General features: G+C 44.6%; 1 long non-coding RNA gene across 1 annotated transcript in view; it reads right to left on the reverse strand.

Moving 5' to 3' along the window:
- LOC144753793 (uncharacterized) overlaps nt 1–2620 on the reverse strand; it is a 39913-nt gene extending 37293 nt beyond the window's left edge. Inside the window, exon 1 of the long non-coding RNA XR_013594533.1 lies at nt 2488–2620. This is a non-coding gene — a long non-coding RNA (uncharacterized LOC144753793). The remainder of the gene's footprint in view (nt 1–2487) is intronic.
- Nucleotides 2621–6087: the final 3467 nt, after the last annotated feature.

Genomic DNA, 6087 nt, shown 5'->3' on the forward strand with positions numbered 1-6087 from the left:
TTATCCTATTCCACCTCCCTTATCAGACCTTGCCTCTGCTCTCCATCTCAAACCCCCCCTCAAGGTGGAGAAACTTATCGCAGATCAACACAGATGAGTTAGAAGAGAAAATATCCTCCCGCCTGCCCAACTCCCTGGTAGGCTTCTCCACTGAAGAACTCACAACCCACTACAACGTTATCATGTCCTCTATCCTTGACGAACTAGCCCCCTTGAAACTGAAAAAAATCCAGGAACATTCCCTCCAGATCCTGGTTCAACAAGGACATAAATGGGAAAGAAGGCAACTCAGAGCCTCTGAACGCCTCTGGAGAAAAGACCCATCCTCCAGCCGTTACGACGAACTCAGAGCAGCAAGAAGAAAGTACAAACAACATGTCAACAACAAAAAATCCAACTTTTTCTGCACCGCGCTGGATCAGGCCAAAAACATGCCAAGAGAACTCTTTGAGATCATTAAAAAACAAATGTCCAAGCCAACAACATCCCTCGTCTAGCCCTCAAAAACCTTATGCGCCAACTTCGCCAACTTCTTCAACGAAAAAATCAACTTGATTGAACTCTCTCTGGACCTTAACCTTCTTCCCCAAGACATAGACTGCTCTCCAACAAGCGAAATCTCCACAAAAAAAGTCCAGCAACAACCTGGTCCTCCTTTGACCCCATCTCAGAATCGGAGATCCTCAAACTTATCTCCTCCTCCAAGCCATCCTCGCACAACCTCGATCCCATTCCCGCTCAAATAGTCAAAGAGCTGAAACTCTCACTAGCTCCACTTTGATGCGAAATCATAAACAGTCACTCCTCTTCTGAAAAAACCTGGCCTAGACGCAACCGACCTGAATAATTTCAGACCCATCTCCAATCTCCCTTTCCTTGCCAAAGTCCTCGAAAAATGTGTCCTTCGTCAACTGAACAAACATATTGACAACATAAACTTGCTCGACCAACACCAATCTGGCTTCAGAAAAGGATACAGCACCAAAACTGCAATCCTCAACATCATGGACGACATCTTCAGCTCCCTCCACGCTGGCCACTGCTGTCTCCTCATCCTTCTAGACTTGTCTGCTTCTTTTGACACTTTAGACCACAGTGTTCTCATCAAAGCTCTCAAAGAACGGGCAGTCGCAGAGAAAGTGATCCTTCAGTGGTTCTCCTCCTTCTTCCAAAACCGCTCACAAAGAGTAAAAATCAAATCCTTTGCCTCCGAACTCGTTCCCGTTAACAGAGGCGTTCCTCAAGGCTCCATTCTCTCCCCTCAACTGTTCAACATATATATGGAACCTCTCACCTCCATTCTGAAAAAAGTAAACATCACCTTTCATCTCTATGCAGATAATACACAGATCTACTTGGAAACCTCCTCCTTTAACGACATTCAAAGACTCAACAATACCCTCAATGAAGTCCAAGAATGGCTATCAACTAACCACCTCAAACTCAATCAGGACAAAAACGAGATCCTCCTCATCTCCAACAATGATGAAAACCCGCAAATCGTTGAATAGTTGAAAGCTATTGATGCCCTCAACGGAAATCTCACCCTGGCAACCTCAGTCAAATCACTGGGAATCACCCTTGACCATGAACTCTCCATTTCCACTGACATCAAGAACTCCGCCAACAGCGCCTTCCTCAATCTGAAGCTCCTTACAAAATCAAACCCCACATCCCTTCCTCCGACCTCAAGCAAGCCACCCTAGCCCCGGTGTTGTCCAGACTGGACTATGGGATCGCAGTTCTCTCCGGGACTGCTCGCTCTCACCTAGCCCCGCTTAAAACTACCCTCAATGCTGCTACCAGAATGGTCACCGAAATCAAGAAATTTGACCACATTTCTCCTGCGCTCAGAGATCTAAAATGGCTCCCAGTCGAAATGCGAGCCAGTTACAGAACTGCCTGCCTCAGACACAAAGCCCTGCACACAGGGAAACCGGAATACTTAGCCTCCAAACTCAAGAAAGTCGGACAATCATGAAGCCTCAGGTGTTCCGACTCTCTCCTACTCATTCCCTTAAAAACACGTAAACAAAAGACTGCTGCCCGCTCTTTTGCAGGAAACGCCCCGAAAATCTGGAACGCCATCCCAGTCAACATCAGAACCACCCCCTCCTTTCCAAAATTAAAAATCTTCCTAAAAACTCTCTACCTCAACCTCGTCTTCCCGAACGCAATCACGTGACTCTCTCACCTCCACCAGGCTGCCACCCATCAGTGCTCCCCCAACGGGCAGCCTTCAGTCAGCGCACAACCACTTCCTACCTCTTCCACATCTCCGAACTCTCAACCCCTGGGTCGGCACCACGAAGCAAACTTTTCCAGCACCAGTCGTGCCTCCACTAGGACTTTGAAACTACCTCCTGACCCCTCCTCCTCAATGCCTCGCCTCGTCCCCCTCGACCTCTCTACCTCAACGGCTCACCGCAAACACTCAGCAGAACTGTAAAGCCTCCTTTTTGAACATTTTCTCCTTCAACGGCTTACCTCTGACACTCAGCAGAATCTGTAAAGCTTCCCTTTGAACCTTTTCTGTATTTCTCCTTCCATGCCTTTGCCCTGTAATTTGTCTTCTCTTCATCATGTTGTAAAGCGCTCCGATACCCTCGGGTCTGGCTGGCGCTATAGAAGACTTCCAAATAAACAAATAAATAATCTCATGAGTTTAGAAAACATGTATGTAACATGCATTAAAACCATATTAATTGTTCTTTGCAGCAGAGTACTCACCGACTGTAGCAGAAAATATGTGTATCATATCATGAGGCATCTGAAACAGAAGCTCTATTTTTAAGCATATTATTAAAACTTCATTTTACTGCTTATCTGTAAAAACAAAAAGTACCCTAATTCATGTACTTTGTGCATTTGAGTAGGCATTTACTTTCAAATTCCTCACTTTCCTGCATTCCATTACAAGATGAATGCCACCCTACCATTTCCCAAATTCCTTTTTTTTTTCTTTCATGTCGGCCTAAATAACAACCTTTTATATACTATTTAACAGGATGCTGGTCAATACGTTTCTACTACTTAGCCTGCGGCCGGGTACAGAGCGAAGTTTTAGCCACTGGCTACACAGCAGAGGATATGCATTATTTTTCCGGTCGCTTATATTATGTACTATCTGACTAGTGACAGCAGAAATAATCACTTCCCTGACTGATAAATAGCTTGTGCTTCCATTACAGCAGGCAGGTGTGAGCTTTCCTCACCTCCCCATATTAGCATAGATAAAGACTGAAAATCTTTCACCAAAAACTGTGAGCCACATATAGCATACAACCATCGTTACAGTCAAGTTCAGATTAGAATAGGTTCTTTTTTATGCTGTTTCCAGCATATCATTTGAAACTTGGGGTGCCAAGTCTTCACCATGTTTATATGTGGCATTTCTATGTTTTTTATTTGTCTATCCGTGACATTTTTATGGCTTAGGAGTGAAATCTCAAGCGGCACTGCATTACAATTGTAGTTGCTGACTCAGCAGAAAAACAGTATTAGCATATATTCTTATAATGAATAACATCCAGGCATTGAGTTGCTCCAAGCCACATTAGCAACATACCCACCAGTCCAAATATGCCTCTGAAGCCAGGTGACTTTGAACCAGCTTTGAAGCCAGGTGACTCCTGCAAAGCTCTCACTCAACAACTCCAAGTGTGTTATGTTATGTTATGTTAATTTTATGCTTCTATAGCGCACGGCCACTCCATGGAGTATCCCGGCGCTTTGACGAAGGTACCCACCAAAAAGGGAGCAACATAACAACTAAAGGGACACATAAAAGCTAGAAAACCATACCAGTTTAAGAGAGAAAAGCCATGTTTTAAGGGCCTTTCGGAATGAAAGAAGCCTAGAAGCCTGTCTTAGAGAAATCGGAAGGTCATTCCAAGCGCGAGGAGCTAAATAGCGAAAGGACCGGCCTCCTGCTCTAGCGCGCCTGATAATGGGAACATTCATCATAAAAAGGGACGAAGATCTGAGAGATCTGGAGGGCTGGTACCAAGACAGTCGTTTTGTAATATATTTAGGGCCTATACCATGTAAGGCCTTAAAAGTCGTGGTCAGAGTTTTAAAAAGAATCCTTTTGGCGATGGGTAGCCAGTGTAATGTTGAGAGAAGATCAGTGACTCTGGCTCTTCTCGGAAGACCGAAGATAGCTCGGGCCGCTGAATTCTGGGCGATTTGTAGACGTCTAACCAAATATTTGGGAAGTCCCAGAAATAAAACATTCGCATAATCCAGCCTAGAACCAACCAGTGCCTGGACAATAATTTTCCTGTGCTGGATGGACACTAGGGGGAGAAATTTACGAAGCATCCGAAGGATGCCAAAACATTTCCCAGTAAGGGAAGAGATATGCGGTCCGAAAGATAGGTCGCTGTCGATGATAACTCCCAGATTTTTGGCCTTCAGGGATATACTGGCGGGAGGGGACATGTCCTGCGGCCACCAGGGTTTCCAGATATCATTCACCACAGGAACTGTATTTAACTCTTGTACCTGGAGCCCTGAACTTATATTACAGTAAAAACACTTCAAGTACCAGAATGAAAATTAAAAACCTCGATTGGAAGTGGTACAGGGAATAAAAAAACTTGAGTGCTCTACTCCTCCAGCACTTCCTGCAGCACTTACTCCCTCTGTGTTCCTCTGTGCTCCAGCAGCACACATACCCCATCTTTTCACGCTATTCCACTCCTACCTGCTGTCAGGATACTGCAACAATGAATGTCTTTCAATGAATCAGCGTCCTCTTCCAATGGCTGCTGGCATGACTCGCGGGTGGCGGGGCTGGGGCGGGTGCTGGAGGAAGGAGGGGCGCGGGTGCGAGGTAGTGCAATGGAAAACAAAAGCATTTTTTTTTAAAGATACAGCACTTACCTTGTCACTGGTCTCACTGCGTCTCTGATCCATGCTCCTGCTCTCCTCGTGGGACAGGAAGCCAGGCTCCCCTGACCAATCAAATGCTGCAATGTTCACCATATCCATTTGGGTGAAGACAAATAAACACATCATGGTGGCACAGATTCTCTCCAACTGGATATGGTGAACACACACACGTGTTCAGCCTTAACATTAACCGAGTTCTAACCTATAAGCTGGGAATCAATTATTGTGCATAGAATAAAGGAATTTTGAACTGGATTTTGCTTGTACTCTACTGGCGGTACTGGTCGATTGACTAACCTAATAAAGATTACCACATGATACTCGCTTCTTGCAATTTGATTCCGATTGAGGTCTCCCAGGTTGGAAGTATCACCGGCATTCCGATCACGAAATACTGCTGATACATTTTTCAGACGCCTTACTTCTCATTATCTTGGAATCCCTTATTCTTGACTCGTGCCGAACCGGGTTGGAATTATCACCGGCCTAGGGATATCACAGAGTTGAGGTAACTCCCTTCAGCCCTGAAGAGAGTCATGGGACAACTTTTCCCTGACGAAACACGTGTTGGCTGGTTGTGTTTTTCATCAGAATGAAGAAATTACGGCATCATCCAAGAATTCTGTACAATTTGCTTACAACTAACACTTGTATTTCTTGTTTGATTATGTATGTGTGCACGGGATTTAGCTATACCGACGGTTTCCACACCCAAGGATGTATTTCACAGCATTAAAGGTTCATAAACAATCCTCACTAACTTATTAAGACAGCTACAGTTTGATTATCCTGTGCTTTCCATCTCGAGTCCTTTCTGCAGCTATAATAGCTGGAGTCTGCATGCCTAGTGATTCATAAAGTAGAGTTCAGGCGTGGTCGTCCCGAATCCCAAGACATGGTGCATCATCGCAATATCTGGGTACAGGCAGAGGCATAAGAAGAGAAGGTGGACCTTAATGAAAGTAGAGTTAATAGACCCCTTGTCCATGTAGGGTTATGATGGTCATAACTGTGGTGGAGTGGGCTGCTCATGGGAAGACTACAAAACGAACTGCATTATTTGTTCATATTTGACATGATAAAGCTAAAACAAATATGGAAAGGCATAACAAACAAGTGGGAGCAATTATATACACATATTCAATGTATTGGTAAAATCTAAGCAATACAAAATGTGTTACATACCAATTC

This window comes from Lissotriton helveticus, chromosome 5_1 (assembly GCF_964261635.1).
Source record: "Lissotriton helveticus chromosome 5_1, aLisHel1.1, whole genome shotgun sequence".
In the NCBI taxonomy this organism is placed as follows: Eukaryota; Metazoa; Chordata; class Amphibia; order Caudata; family Salamandridae; genus Lissotriton; species Lissotriton helveticus.